The sequence below is a fragment of the Aythya fuligula genome, chromosome 2, assembly GCF_009819795.1.
Source record: "Aythya fuligula isolate bAytFul2 chromosome 2, bAytFul2.pri, whole genome shotgun sequence".
Taxonomy (NCBI): domain Eukaryota; kingdom Metazoa; phylum Chordata; class Aves; order Anseriformes; family Anatidae; genus Aythya; species Aythya fuligula.
Genome location: NC_045560.1, coordinates 14,859,705 through 14,876,820, shown reverse-complemented (window position 1 = coordinate 14,876,820; position 17,116 = coordinate 14,859,705). Strand labels below are relative to the sequence as shown.

Sequence of the window (17,116 nt, the reverse complement as noted above, 5' to 3'; positions counted from 1 at the left end):
AATAACACACAAAAAAAGAATCTAACTTGTGAAATGAACACAACTGTATTTTCCTTTTCCTAAGACAAAAAAAAATCCTCCAAGAAAGGCTGCTTGAAAACCAGGAAGGGAAAGCACAAAGACCTCAGAATTTCAATTATTAATCTTTACAGGCTGCTTTCGTGTTTTTTTTTTTTCTTTTTTTTTCTTTTTTTTTTTTTTTTCATAAGTTGTTCATTTTTTTTCTTCACTCCTCTTAAAAGTTTACAGAATTCCTCACTAAAGAACAGAACAAACCAAAAGACTTATAGTGCCACATTCTTGATTTCTGCCAGGAGTTTTGTGTCACTATTCTTAAATACATGGTCAAGCAATGTTTTAGAAATTATTTAACACTAACACTGCCAAAGAATGCAAATCAAGTTTACATTGAGTGAAGGCTTTCACATATGAACTGCAAAGAAACACCCAGCTGTCCAACAACTGCCCTCCAGAAGTACCACCCTCCTCACCCTTCCCACAAAGCAGTTTCACCATCCAATGGACAACATCCAAAAGAGAAATGTATGCTTTTTTGTTTGTTTGTTTTGTTTTTAACTTTGTTACTCGTGACTCTTTTCCTCCAAGGGAGTTCAGTGCAATGAGTGAGAGCAGAGGGATGGCACTGGCCAGGCTGTCCCAGATGCAGCAGGGTATTGCCAGCCCAGTGGCAATATCTTGCATCTTTTACCTCTCTCCCCCTTTACAGGCTATGTTTCAACTATTTTATGTTTGTTCCATATTTGCACATTCCACCACATTTTTTTAGACTTTCAGGGAGAGCACAGTCTGGCATTTGAGATATTTAGCTATTATTAGGACAAAATTTTGTGTATTTGTTAGGCATTTCAGATCTACTCAAATAGGAACAACTTTTGCAAACCAAACACACTCTAAATAGAGCCCAAGTCTAGATGACCACTTTTTGTCTACTTAAGGCTGAGAGGATAACACGTATCTATTGCACAGAATCTCTTTATAATACATACCTATTAAACATGGGATCATTTAACACACCAAAAAGCAGCAAGAATTTTACTCCACAGATTGACACTTGCTGCACTCAAGGGCCCACATCAAAAGTGAAACAAAAGAACTGAAATGTGCCATGTCCGGCAATAATGCAGGCTCCAAAATGCTCATAAACAGTGAAATAAAACATGCAATTCTTAAAACTTTCTTCTAACCCATGAAAATAAACTCTTCAGAATGTTTCTTACAATACTTCCCCTTTTGTTCATTCTAATACAAAGCCATGGTGTGGGCTGATGGCATAACACACAGTGAACCTGCAGAAAGATTAATTTCTGGCCTCTCAGTCGAGAGATACTAATATACTGTGTAACCATGCTCATGGTTCCTAAAGCATCTGTTAAAAAAAAAAAAAAAAAAAAAAAAAAAAAAAAAAGAGCAGTGTAGGAGTATGTACGTAAACTTTAAAGTGCATGGCTGTTCTCCACAGTTCCCAGACTGCTCAATTCCAAATTCAGGCATATGAAAACTAAAATTGTTCAATAATAATTATCTGAAAAATGAAAGTCAGAGGACGTGATAGGGTTAAGAAGCACAAAATACTATATAAAGTTAAATCTCTGATGCTGTAATGTGTTACATTTAAAATGGACTATATTCAGTGACCAGAAACACCAGCTTATATCTTTTAAAACATCCACCTATTTATTAAAGAGCAGTCAAGAGCATTATACAAAACATTTACATATATGATACGAGAGATTCCAATCAAGTTCTGGATGTCTTACACCAGACAAAAGAGAATGGCTAATTTAAAATAGCCCTAAATCTTCTAGCCAAGAGAGGAGAAAAACCTTGGCAGAAGAAGCATGGAACGGAGCCATTTTACCCTAATACCCAGGGGGGGCTGGGGGTGGCAGGGCTCAGAGCAACACAACATGTGGGGCTGGGAGGAGATGCACAACATATGTTGTGCTGGAGCACACCACCTCTGGGATGCCCACGTTTGCTTCTCCCTGCTGCCCTTCCTCGCCCCATTTGAAATGTCAGGCAAACAAAGGAACCCACTTCTGGAGCAGCCAGTTCATTTTTTGAAAATGAACTACTGGTTAAAAAGAAAACAGAAAAAAGTAAAATTGAATCAGTTAATACCCAGCAGATTTTGGCAGCAAAACAGAATTTCTACCACCATAAATCAATTAATTGTAAGTATGAACAGAAATATATTGAAATCAATACCTTATTAAGAAAAAAAAGAAATCTACACAGGAAATTTATAATAATCCTTGTAAGCAATCTAGTAAATGTCTGGTCGGGCTGCATGATTGCAGGGAGACTACTTCTCACATTAACATGTAATGCAAACCTAGCAAAAATCAATGGTTTGAGTTTCCAGATCCAACCGTCCAAGTCCAGAACAAGCCACATGTGTGCTGGGTTTCAACATAGGCTGGGGGAAATTACCACACAGGTAGTGCTCGGTGGAGCGGTACGGCTCAGTTTGCTTTGACTCGTGAGCAAGCTGTGACAACCACCCTTCTTCTCTTTCAGGGTATTTTCTTATCATCTTCTGCCCTCAGGGACATTCCTGATAGAGTTTCAAGAAGACATCGCTGGTCCTTTCCCAGGCATTTCAAAATTTCCCCATTCTGACAGGAGATTTTCCAGTGTCAATCTCTGATAAGTTCTGTGGTCATCCCAGCAGTGGACAGCCTGGCAGAATATGAACCACGGTGGTCTTGGAAAGTTGCCTTCTCTGGACTTTGTCACCCGCAGGAGTGATATATCTGCCATAATCACCACTGCCTGTAATAAGTTCAGCAACATTAACTGCACTGTCCCTACACTCAGACCCAGAATCATCAATGCTGTCCTCCCACCTCCCTGATTGTGGCTTCACATCCTTAACAGCATCACCTGCACAGGTAGGTATTTCTCCATGATACTCATACGTCACAGACCTGCACAACAGTTTTGGAAGCACGCTGCCCTAACTGAGTCTGACTCTAAACAAGTCCGCATGCTTTTAGTAAGACATCTGTGCAAAAATATTTACAAGTTCAAGATTCTTCTTTTCCACTGAGATCGCAAGTCCCCCATCTCTGTTAAGCTTCAGCTTACAACAGTAGCAGTAACAAACAACAGAAAAACATTTTCCAGGCTCAGCAGCAACACTTGAGAAAGGTGTTTGAAAGATCCGTGAAGTGGGTATGTACATATCTATGCATGCATACCTTCTTCCCCCCAAGCCTTTAATTTATGTAGAGGGAGCCAACATTCCCCACTCTGAATGACGTTCAAAGCTTTTGCTAAGATTACTCTCACTAAGTGTGTTTGTTATTTATTTCTGTTAAAAGTATTTGTTCCGTGAAGTATGATTTATAGCCATAATGAAACCCACAATCCCCAAATCAGCATCCTCTCCACCAAATTTATAAGTTATTTATAAATTATTTAACATTCATGCTCAAGCCAAGTTTAACCACATAAGAGCAACATAGAGCAATAGTGAGGCACGCCATTAAAGCAAGCTGCTAAGCACTCCCCTAACTGTATAACACTCAATACACTCTGGGGATTAGGCTGGTGTCAAGCTACCCAAAATCACCAGTTCTTCCAGTTTCCTCATGTAGATGTTTTCTACTCTGATTTGTAAATATTAGGCAAAACAGGACACTTAAAAATAAAAATAAAGGTATTTAGATCACTGAGATTCAAGCAGTCCATGCAATATCCTTTCAAAACACCAAATACACCTCATACAGCCACCCTGAGGCTTGGCAGCCCATGCTACAACCCCTCCCTGCTGCTCTCCAGTGGCACTTGTGTACCTGTGTGATTCAAAAGAAGCAAAGTGTGGGTCAGGTCCCCAGAATTACTCCTGGCATTTTATAACACCCCAGATTGGCTCAGGGAAAAGATCTGTTTTACCTCTGTAAAAGTTTCACCTTATTAAATGTGCAAGTGGCACGCTCTGGGACTTGCCCCATGAGCAATATAACGTGAGTGACACATTCCCTGCAACCCACCAGCACGTGCATCATTGTTAAGTCTTATTTCTTTACTGCTCACTCCAAAGGAAGGAACGATGGAATTAGGATGCATGTCCTATACATGACCCACGGCAACATTGGAATTTTACTGCTGCCAGCACTATTTCTTCCATAATGCACACATTGAATGTCCTGGCACACCCACATAATAACTTCCCAAACTGAAGCAACTGCTCACTCGTAATAACAACCTACGGCTGGAAGCTCACAGAGTGCAATCGCTAACAATATCTCCCTTGCAAAATAGCAATCACCGCCCATTTGTCCTGTGTCAGAGAGTCTCCAGACTTCTGCGAGAACATGGCCTTGAGAATACTGCCGAGTGATTTGATCCCAGCCCTCGCTGCTCACCTCACTGATGCAGGAGCTGTTCTCAACTGCACGCAGCTGGGTAGTGTGTGCCTGAAGCACCTGGAGATTTGCAGGCCCTTGTCTGAACCCATGATCATCTCATTCTCATTGCTGTGAAGCTGGCTGCTGGTATAATCGTTGCAGGTCTTACAAATGCAAATGAACTTACAACTTCTTTTTTTTTTTTTTTCCTGAAGTAGACACAAGAACTGAACTGCTCAGGACCAGTGCAGAATCAAAGCTTCTTGCACTAGTGAAAAGAAAGATCGTGTTTAAAAACAAAGGCAAGAACTCCTGTTGGAATTAAAAACCAAAACAGTGCAGAAAAGGAGCATCTGCGACACTGATGTTCAGACAATCCTGAGAATCTAATTCCAAGCTCCTGTCATATCCTAAGTGTGCTGCCAACAATTTGTGAGCTATAAAAGCCCTACCTAAAATCAGCGCACAAGATACCACTGCAGAGACACAAGTCACCCCATGACGCACAGCACAAGCAGCTGAGTTGCATACACTGCTGCCTTGCATATTTAGGACAGAATAAGTCCTGATGCTAAAGCTTGAGCTACATCAGATGCTGTGGAGCACCTGCTGTCACAGCAGCACAGTGCTGATCTGCAGCCACCATTTCCCCCAGTCTGAGTTCTAAGAAGCAGAACACAGAATATTGATACTCATGGTGAAAAATAAAGATCAAAAGGAAAATGGACATTTCTCCCCCCCAAACAATTAAAAAAATTACCTGTTTATTATCATATTCTTTTACAGACATAGCTTAATATTTCTTTGAGTACACACGTGTGTTAAATAACGATACTTTTATAACAGTAGCAACATTTAAAGACATCTCACTTATCAGCTACTTTATTCAGTAGTTCTCTCATCTAAACCCTGTTTACAGTACAGCTAAACGTTAGCTATAAAAAGTTAGCTAAAAACAGTTTAATTTTATTCTGTAACTGCATAAGCAAGAACTTCCAGAAAAAAAAACTTCTATGACTAATTGAATACAGGTTGTAAATTAAAAATACCCTGTCTGTCCAAGACTGTGAGAAATAGATGAAAGAGAGCAGCTGAAATCTTGTTCATTCTAATTGCCAAGATACTCCAGGGTTCTACTTAATTTATAGCTTCTTAATTCTCCTTTTACATTAAGGGTTAGAGAAAATTTCAAGATAAGTGTAAATGCTCAAAGTCATATTCACAGATCCACAGACTTAATCCTGAAACTCAGCCAACAATAGCAATTATAGTAAGTGAAAAAATCCAAAAATATGAGCAGATCATTTTTTAAAGATCACATTAGAGGAAAGGGCTATCCTCAGACCCTATGATACTAGTTTGTTGTATTATACTTAACAAAAAGACAAGAACACAGACCTATAAGCCTGATGCTTGACCCTAAAATGGGAAATCCCATGAACTTTGAGGATAATCTAATCAAACTCAAATGCACACCCAAATCTCTCTGTCAGTCCCTAGCTGGCTTACATTCAAACTTACTTGCTTGAATGACCGTCACCCACAAAGAGGTGGCCTCATCCAGCACCTATCACACTCGACAGAAAGCTACCAACTAGAAAGTGGCTGTGGGCCAATGCATCAGAGCGACTAAACAGTGCGAGACTAAACAGAGAAGGAAGCTGCTTGGATTGCAACAGAACATTTAAAGAACAAGCTCAAGCTACATCATGATGCCATATATAAAAATATGTAAAATGGATATAAAATGTACATGTAAATGATTTTTCATAAATAGACTGAAGAAATGAAGAAAGGAGAATGTATGGTTGGTAGCAGCAGAAATTCCATATTTACAACTTATCTTAAAAATAGCTTCAGTTTACAAGAATATATACCAGTCTCCTTGATATAACAAAACAAATATACATATAATCTGCTAAATGGATTTTTCTCTGATGCGTTACTGATGAGACCATTGTCGTCTGCCAAATCATCCACATATTTCATTAGAATAAAGAGCTATAGAAGAAACATGCATCAGTTGATTAATGAAAAAAAAAAAACACAAAAATTGATTGAGACAGAAGAAGTTCAGTAGCATTATGTTCCTTAATAGAAAAAAGGCCATCATTAAAAATTAACAAATGGTAAGTGTCTTGAGCTACTCCATCAGTCCCTTCTGTCTTCAACGCATGTTCTTTTCTCTGTAGTAGCAACAGTGCTCACACACGCAACCTAACGCTACTCACAGGATTTTGCAATGACTTGTGTAGTCTTTTTCACCCTCCTGTGTCAGCAAAATGGTAAGATTTATATTGCAAAAGATTATTGTGACACACGCAAACATTCTGTTGCTAAAATAAAATTTAATAAGCATAAACAACAGTTCAACACAGCACACAAACAAAAATCACCCTGGCTCGTGATGACTTGAGTGTTTATAAGCCTTCTTTTAGAAGCAAAATTGTGCAAGTGCTATTTTTAAAAATATCCTTTTAAGTGCAAACATTTACATACTTGAAGTGTATTTCAAGCAACAGCCAGTTGTCACATCTAATCAAATTAGTGGATAAAACTCCACTTGTTAGGAGGGATGACAGAAGAAGCTGGAGTGACTCAGCAGCATCACTGTCCTGAGGTGATACAGAAGCGCTGATGTACGGGCAAGCAGGAGCAAGGTACCTGGCTACAGGAGCTTGTGGGCATAGTTGAACTGAGCATTTACAACTTTTTATTTTGTACAGGTTTCCTCGGTGATGTTAAACCTGAGGAAACAGCAAACTTTCTGGTACAGCAGTCAGCTGAAACCGCCCTCTGCCAGGAAGGTTCCTAGAGAATTTAGGTGTCCCGAACCAAGAAACAGGCATTACTGAAAGACACAGATAACTCATGGAAATGGAGAAAACCTCTGGAGAGATATACTCATATCACTTCAGAGCAATAAAGCTCACCTTCAAGCAATACACTCATGTGCTCACGAATACAGAAACTAAAACCAGGACAACCAAACTTTTAGCCCTCTCTGCAGTTGCCTTCCAGTCAATGAGTACTACACAACACGCAAGGCTCTACTGTGATATATTCACACATTTTCTCCCTGCATCCTGTGGTTCACTTTCCAAACATTAAAAAACACTTTTGGTGCTGTTCAGGTAGGGATTCATGTAGAGCTGAACAAACAAAGGTTTCCCAAAACCAGCAGCTAGGACAGCAGAACATCGCCACGCTTCGTGTGCGACGTTACCAGCCATTCCCCCAACAACTTCCTGGAAAGACGTGGAAACAACATATGGGACTGGTAACTGGTTCCAGCCGCTGAAGCTTAATCCGCCTGCCTTTGTGAGTCAATATCCCGACTTCATAGAAAGCGGGTATAATGCCAAACCAATAGACATGTCATGAGGTTTCATTCAATTATTTTCATAAACAGTTTTGATAACATTTCCTGAAAGGCATGACACAACAGGCAGAATATTATTCACACCAAGGCGCTCTCTTTTCACAACTTAAGCATTTGTAATATTTACTTCCAGCATAAAATGGTGGAACTTTTAAAAACAGATTTCTTTTAGGAGATACCATCTGTTTGCAAATTTCTAAACAGAAGATAATCTTGCATTGCTTCTTGTGATTGCCTAAAAGCAGCAGGAACCATTGACAGGTGTAATAAAATAATAATAATAATTCACATGAAATAAGAAAAAAACAAAACAAACTACTAATCCAAACTACTGCAGGCTGAGAAGGTCAAAGGAAGTGGGGATACTTTTACAATGATAATATTTTAAAAACACCACCGAGACAGCAAACAAACAAGAGATTCATCTGTTGAACAGCCGAACCAACTCAGTAAGCAATACCACAACGTACTAAAAGTCACCATAAATAACTGATTTCCATGGTGGTGAGCCAAAACCTGTTAAGCTGTGGATTGTGGCATCCCGGAAGGAATGAGGAATGAAAGAGAAAGCTTCTGCTTAGATACAGCACTGCAAGCAAACATCAATGATAGCAGCAGCCACAAAAGCACTACATGACATTTTAAGGGAAGTTTTGTAACTGTCTAAATATTTTAAAGTTTGTTTTTGTGAGAAAACCTCTTTAATATAGTGCAAATATATTCCAAAATGAGAGTAGTTATTGACCACAGATTTCCTTGCTCCAAGATTAGAGTTCACATACAAAGCATGAGCTATTTGTCATGGAAGAAAGTAACTGATATGTGTGATACAGCTAAACAACTTCAGTCTTTTCATAGAGAATGAAAACTTCATGGGCAGCATATCCTTTCTGCACTGTTATTTAATGTACTTAAAAATGCTCCTGTCCTCCTTCTCAGCAAGAATTTGCCACTCCAGACTGCAGACTGTCCTGTCAAGTAATCCAGTACTGGGAATGCTGGGCAATAAGATGTTACAACAATAAATGGAAAACTATAAATACAAACTGCAGAAAAATAAAGTTAAGTTTCACTTACAAAATGAAGAGCAAGAATCCTGAAAAAGTCTACGTGAAGGCCTCCAGGATGTCAACTCATCGTTCTCACTCTACATACATAGAAATGGACATACAACCCTCTGCTTTGCTCTATGTAATGCTATAAAACAGCTTTTGTAAAAAAGTAATCCTACATGCTAAGCACCAATAGTCACCTACTGTTAGCAGGTACCATACTCACTATTTTTGAGTCTAAAGCACAAAGTGATTATTCTTCTACAACCTAAGCAACCTTTTCTGAGTTGGGTAAAATGTTCCTGCCCAGCATGCTGGGCCCTCTTGCTCTTGCTCACGCCATGTTGAGCAAGTCACAAAACCTCATCCCCACGCAATTCACCGCACAACTGCTACAGTGCTACCACACAGACCAGGATGGGGACACTCTACTGCTGTACTTGTTGCACTCTACAGATTAGTTCAAAAAGTGTGGGCCAATTTAGGTATTAATAATACTACATTGTATGCCTCTAATTACCAGTGTCCACTAGGAGTGTTCACAGAGAGCGTTTAAACCATGGCTACTCTTCAACATGATCCTGACAGCTACAGTTCTAATTCCTGCTCTGTTCATTTTAATGTATTATTGTTTCAAAATACAATGCTACAAAATTGCAAATTACATCTGGCTCAAGGGCTGATTATGAGAAATACTAGCACTTCTGCCTCTGCGTGAATAACTCTGATAATAATGAGAGATTGATTGAGCTCCAAGAAGTCCAAATGATGAGAAGGGTCAATTTGAACATTTCTATTAGCTTCTTTTGTTAAATCTAACACTTTGCCAGGCCAGAGACAAATACTGCATCTGGTTACCATGATTTTTTCCAACCTTACAGAAGTACAATTTAGAAAATGGGTACTGGTCTAAAGGCAGACCTTATAAGAAATGCTAATGAAGCATAAAAAACCATCCGTTTTACTGGCACTCAAGGCCAAAAAAAAAAAAAAGAAAAGAAAAGTTGCAAGGGAAATTTGCTTCAACTCTTTCTTGGCAGAAAAGAAAAAATATATATAGTTGTTGGTTTTTTTTTGGTACAAAAAGTCTTCATTACTCCAGTTTGCAACTGAAACGCTTGCTCATGTATATATGAACGTGGCATACTTTATGTAAACGTGAGTTGCAATAAAAGAGATTATTGAAGATGCACATGCAACAGGCAAAGAAAGGAGGACACAAATGTAAAACACCAGCTAGTTAGACCAGGAAATTGCAGTAACATTACTCCAACAACTTAGTTGTGCAGCCTGGCAATTACACTGTATAAAATCAGCAAAAGCCAACACAGATGCACAAAAAGTTAATCAAACTACTGACAGTTCATCCGGAACCTTCCAAAGATTAAAACTTCCCTACAGATCTCATTATCTAGAAATGTTAATATGTCAGTCAGCACTTTTTCTGTCAATTACTGAAAGTCGTGGTTGATACGAATCTCCTAGAAAATAACCTCTGTAGGGTAAATTAAGCTATAAGTGATGTCTCTATATCTTTAGTCTCGTTCACATATTTACACTTCATAGGAAGCAGGGAAGACACAACTGTTTTTCAGTACAGGACAACAGACAATACTGTAGGATCTGTGGGATGCGTCTAACGAAAATATTCCCCAAAGCTCAGATGAGCTGGCAGCTGCCATTATCTTTGAGGACGCCTATGGCAGAAAAATGCAATTCCCCTTGTTGAGCTGCAGTACCTGAGCACAGGTGGCTGTGGGCTACATTTGAGGGTTTCCTGTCCCGTTCTGGGTTCTACAGCATCACTTAAGTCTCTTCAGAGATGAAAAAGAATGAACTTTACTTGCAAATTATTAAAAATTAATGCCAATAGGAAACTTATCCAAGTGCTCTAGAACAAAACTTAATTAAGTTACACTGAATGCCCCTGAGTGGTCATAAAAACAAAAGGCAAAAAATAATAGCTATGCTGTTCTGGAACTCTGCTACAAAGACAAGGCTAAGCCAGAGGACCCAGCCTGAGCCAAGCCTCTTTTTTAGCACGCGTTAGCATGCCCTTGCTGGCTTCGCACATTTCTGCCGATTCTATCAGCTGGTACTCTGCCCAGCGGCACGAAAATTGAGCTTATATACGTGATACCTTCCGGGTGGAAAATGAAGAGCAAGACTTCGCACCACAGCGGCAGCAGCGGAACAAAACATCTCCGGGGCGGACGCAATGAGGCTCGGGTGGATCAGCCCTGGGAAGCCAGCTTGGCAGCGAGTCCCCACAGCAGCTGGCGCAGGGGCTTGCCCAGAGCTACCTTGAGCCCTGGGGACCCCCAGCATCCTGCAGCTGCCAGTAGTCAGAGCCTGAGCTGTCTGCACGGTAACTGCAGTCGAGATAACTCTATCAGTTGCGATTTACGCTGCTGATTATTTCAGGGCCAATTTGGGAACAGATTTATTTCAGATTGAAAATGTGTACAAGCCAGGACTCGTACTGGACTAATTAAAGGCAAGAGATGTGGGGTGGTGGGGTTTGATTTGGGGTTTCAGCCCCCCTGTAAATAAGCTCCTAGCACAGAAGATCTGAGACTGGCACCAGCCCCGTATGCACTGGCATTTTTGATCTCATTTGTATATGCTCAGGCACTATAAGTGAGTGACTGAGCTTATATTTATTTAGAAAACCAGACAGATGATATTTAAAATAAACCCAATCTTGACATCTAAGATATTCAGCTCCCAAGATTTTCTTCCTGAAATGAGATCAGGTCTGCTTGTGCTTTGTGCTGCAGACGGTATTACAGCAATCATCACTGCCACGTTAGTATTTCTTCTGAATGCAAAACATAACTTTTATTATAGTCTAAAAAAATCTTAAAAAAAACCTAAGTCCTGTTGAAAATGGCACCTAGTCTTCACTTTTATCTTACACAAGCTGTTTTCTTACTTTTACAGTTATAAAAGGCAAACAGAATTAGCAAAGTATTTTGAGTTCCAAAGATGATATCAGGACCCCTAACAGTTACAGATGATAGCACTGTTGGTATCATTACCTGCTCAGCAACATCAGAGGAAAGAAATACTTTATCTGTAACATTACACATGAAACTGGTGCTTGTAGAAGCATGTTGTGTTCTCAGTTTCAGGATTTTAGCACTATGGGTTAAAGACAAAGATAGTATCTAAAATAATATTGTGAAATATTTGAGATTTATTTGTGGTATGTTGCTGTTGAAATGTGTAACAGTAATTCATCTTGCATTCTAAATATTTCTGGCACACCTGGTGTTGAATATGCTGGAAGCATTTGCAATTGGTACAAAAATGTCCTACATTCATTATTGTGGTACTCAAAAATGCTGATACAGCTAAGATTCAAGATGCATTTTTGTTACTAAATTCTTTTTTGCAAAACTTTATAGAGCTAATCCACAAACTTTGTTTCTGATTAGACATTTTCTTATGAAGTACTACCTGTAGCAGCATTAACAGAAAATCTACATATATTTTCAGTCTTCCAAAAATCACATCCACCTTCCAAACTAAACCCAACACCAGCATCTGGAAGCAGTAGATAGCCTATGCTTTTAGCACACAGATATTTTGTATTTCTATAAGGCAGGAAATGCCAGAGAACATCAAAGCACTTGGAGACTGTAGCATGGAGAAGGTGCTATCCCATTTTCACAATGAGAAAACAGTTCTTCCTCAAAGCTTAAATGGCCTGTCAAACTCCTAGAGACTTCTAGACTGCAAGCACAAATAACTCTGGGACTAACTTTCTGCAGCCTCCACTCTTAGCATCTCCCTGACAAAGTCAAGCCTATAAAGTTAATACATCTGCTAAACTAATTATTTTTTAATAATTTGCCTACCAATACAGCATTACTAACATACTTCCAACATAAACTTTCAAACCCTTTAAAATAGCTATATCGATATGATGTTATTAGGTATGCTGCAGATAGAACCATGAAGTAGCTCCATGAAAACACACCATATTCTTTTTCCTTTTAGGAGTAGGAGCTATAAGGCTGATGTCAAAAAAAGTCCTGAAAAAAAAGTGTTAGCATTTGTACAGACTACGAATTTATCTTCTGCAGAAGTAAACATTTCAAGATTTACTGTTAGTCACATCATCAGCTAGCCAAACATACCCTGTAAAACTAGTTCATGAAATGAATGTATTCCAGCAGGGTCTATTTTACAAACATCTACAGCCTTTTCTTGCACTCCTGCTTATTGTAAGCTTGTACAGAAGCAGTAAAAGTTAATATGCAGAGGAACACTACATTAACTACTGAAATGTTATTGCACATCAAAAAGGTTTACTGCTATTTTGCAAACATGCTTACCTGAATGCCATAAAACACTGACTTATAATGAGTCAGATCTATTGCAGTGCATTGCAATCAGGTCTTCACTCTCATCGTGTAAAAGAATCTCCTTGATACAAGTCATTCTACATGATCTTCAAAAGAGAATTTTGTATATGATCTTCTACAGAATTTGTTAGTGTTTTGGAATTAGGGAAATACATAACAAATTGTCAGCAACAGGATAAATTGCTAAGAACTGAAGACAGACATACTATTTTGTACTTGAATACAAAGGCACCTGTGTTATTATCTCAAAAGATTCTTGAGCTGATGATCACTGAAAGCCTAGAAGACAGATCAGAGAAGAACCACTATATGGTTACCTGTTCTGGTACTGCACCTTTGGCAGTTACTACTGATTACCATCAAAGACAAAATATCGGGGTAAGGGGGCTTACCAGTTATCATTCAACCTTGTATTGCTGCATTCTTATGTTTTTACACAAAACTTTATAGAATGTGCTGAACACAAAAAGAATTAAAATACCATTTTCTCTCCCTCCAAAAGTAATATAAACCACCTTCTTTGTGACTGGCTGAACTACAAATGCTCAAGGTTTTACTTTGTATCTGTACTTCAAGATGAAAGTGAAGAATACCAGAATGAGTGCAACACAGAATTTATATTTTTAATTGAAAACCAGATGATAGTTTCCAGTGTCACATGAAATAGTAGAAAGAAAGATTTCTGTAGACTGTTTCTTCCTCGGTTCTAAAGAAAATAGTAATCTTTTCTAGCTCAGTGGATTATACTGGTTGCTATTAGGTATCATATCAGACAGTCATGCTTGGTGTCCCACTAGTTGCTAGTTCAAAACTATTTAGAGCAAGACACACAGAAACACAGCAAAAATCACCTGTTTACAGGTAAATTTTTACTTAAAACTTAACACACAATGGGTGGCTCACGGTCACAGACATGTGCTTAGCCATGTTATTTGCTATATTCTTGATGATCAAAGAACTTCAGGGCCAGCAAGACCCTCAGGGTAATCGTGTATCACAAACATCCTTTAAAATTTAAACTTTTTGGATGACAATCTTATTTTACATACATATTTGTGCTTCGTGAGAAGTAGATGTTAATTGATTCTGATTTTTTGTACCAGTGATTATTCAGTGAATCTTGTTCCCATCTCCTCTTACCGAGGACAAATAGTTTTCACTAGGAGAGTGGTTAAGCACTGGAACAGGCTGCCGAGAGAGGCAGCCGAATCTCCATCCTTGGAGATATTTGAAACTCAACGGGGCTTGACACTCGGCAAGCTGATGAAACGTGCAAGTTGGACTGCTGTGAGCAGGGGTTGAACCAAGCAGAGATCCCTCCCTGCCGGAATCATTCTATCAGTGTATTATTTTCAATGTCTGTTCAGTTCCTCCTAATTCTACTTTTTTCCTTTTTGGTTTTTTTTTTGTTTGTTTGTTTGTTTCTTTTGTTTGTTTGATTGCTTCTATTTTTTTTTCTTCTTCTTTTTTTTTTTTTTTCCCCTCTAGAAGAACTGATAAAAGGATTCAAAGTGGGGGATATAGCACTTGCAAACCCCATGGGTATTGTGTTTCTAATATCAGCTTCTCTTCTACTCTTTCTACAAAACTTCTGTTCCTCTTATTTTTCTCAGAAATAGCAACAACAACATAAAAGCCTAAATAAGCTCTCTAAATGCCTTATATCCACCCTTTTCTTACGGTATTCATGGAAATGCATGACCTCACAGACTATTTCTATTCCAGTATATTTCATTTCAGAAATCATACTGACTTAAACCTATTTTGCTATTCTCATTGAAGTGTTTTACAGCTCTGCATTTAATGATTATTTCTCTGCACAACAGTAAGACACACGAAAATCTTAGCAGGGCATCAACATTCCTACACACTGTGAATCCAGATTGCTCACAAGAAGTGAAACGCAGCTGTAAGTTAGAGCTTTGTCTTTTAGAAAAGGATCAGCTCTCCTGCAGCTGCCCGGTTAGGTACCTCAAGTAACTACGATGTAATAGCCTGTGACATCTTCTGCTGTAAAAATACTTCAAGTTACATTAATTCTCTTCCAAGAAATACATTCCTATTCCTGTTTTTAAAAAGGATTTTCAAAAAAAGACTCAGCTTTAAAAACAATCTAGAGGCAAAGCATCTGTAACCTGTATCAATATACCAGTGCTATCAGCAGCAAATTAAATCCCCAAGGAACATTTCCAACAGATAATGAAACAAATGCCATTAGTGGAGATTTTCATCTAACAGATCCTTCACTTCTGAAGACAGTATTTATTTACCGTACTTTGTTAGGGACTAACACGTTGACTAGTTAGTAGTCTTCAATTATCACATCAGGTGGAGGAAAAAATCCTATTTCTAAATGAGCTAAAACTGAAATTGACTTTGAATCTCTGAACTGTCAACAAATTCTTCTATGAAAAGGCTTGCTTTACAGAGATTATAAAGTAGGTGTCATCCTTGACACTTGCATTCTATATTCATACTCCAGGCCTGGAAGAGAAACACTGCAGAGCGCCAGGAAGGATCTTGGAGGGCTCAGCTGTCATGCTGCATGCCTCCCTCACTTGCTTTGCAGTCAGATACGGTACTGTAGATGTCAAAGGTTCTCTATTTAAACTCACTGACAAGCAAAGGAAGAATACTGGGAGAATATGTTAGCAGCTACTATGAACTTGTCTCTAGTATCAGGTCATCCCGACACTTATTTCAGGATGTTAGAAACAAAAGCTCTGATTCTATCCAAATTAAAAAAACATACAATATACCCTCGTCAGATTTACAAGTTCAAGATTTACTATGGGAAAATCCGGTGTTAAGAGTACATGCAACAAAGAGCTGCTTTCTGTCAGAATGACAAACTAGAAAGCCACATACGATTATGTTAATCTCTCGTTTCAGATCTCTCTCGCACAATTGCATACCACCGCTTTCTGTGTTTCGTGTAAAAGTCACAGAGTTTACTAACCATTTAATGAAGCTACATTCCTTAAATCCCTGACAGATTATGTGAGGTTGTTCGGATTAGAAAAAAGAATTTGCCTTTCCACTGCCCCCTGCCCCAATTATATTTTAGTCATCAACATTTGTACCACGGGGTGTTTGGGGATGCGGGCAATGAAACACAAATCTCCTCCAAGCAACTGATTACCCCATGCAGAAGGAAACAACAGGAAAGAGAAAAAGTGTGGAGAGGAAGAAAGGAGAATCGCTTGCCTTTCCGAAAAGAAAAGCTATTTTCAATCAAGCTTATCTCTTTCTGTCCCTTATTTACTTTTAATTGGAAAGAAGGAAGTAAAGAATATGAAAATACTTTGAAAGACACTTGCAAGAGTCCTGGGTAATTGTCTGCATCAAAGATGACAATTTGCTGCATGGCTGATTTCATTTGAAAGGCTTTACTGACTGTGCATCCCAGGGGCTGCCTGAAACTTTGAAAATGGATCAGGACAAAGTAGCCCAGAGCAGCGCAGAGCAAGGTGTCATTAGCAGTATTCAGCTTGCAGCCAGGATGAGGACTACACTCCTTCCCCAGAAAAATTAAAACCCAGCACACTTAGACCTTGCATTTAGGCTTTCAGTGGGTTGCACACACTTTTTCTAGCTGGTAGAAGAGGGGAAGCAGATGTGGACTTAATGATAGTTGTGCCAGCTGGCACAGAGAGTAGTAGCAGGCAAAAAACAGCACAAATGGCCCCAAATTCCATTTACCTGAGCAACGACCCAGCTCAACTTTTTTGATGAAATTTTTAGCATAAGTACCACAAGCTGTCTGCAATGTTCTCAGATGAGTATTAGCAAATCCAGGTGCAATTCAGTGTACAAGCAACAATCTTTGAAGTTTAAGATGATACAACAGACAGGTGCTTAAGCAATAATCTCTTCCTCTATGTTCTAAGACTCAAGATTTATGGTATTTTGTGCCAAAAGCAGAGCACTTAA

At 38.9% G+C, this 17,116-nt stretch overlaps 1 protein-coding gene across 21 annotated transcripts in view; it reads right to left on the bottom strand.

Annotated features, from left to right (window-relative positions):
• PARD3 (par-3 family cell polarity regulator) overlaps positions 1 to 17,116 on the bottom strand; it is a 445,611-nt gene that overhangs the window by 119,549 nt on the left and 308,946 nt on the right. The gene's annotated exons all lie outside the window — the stretch shown is intronic.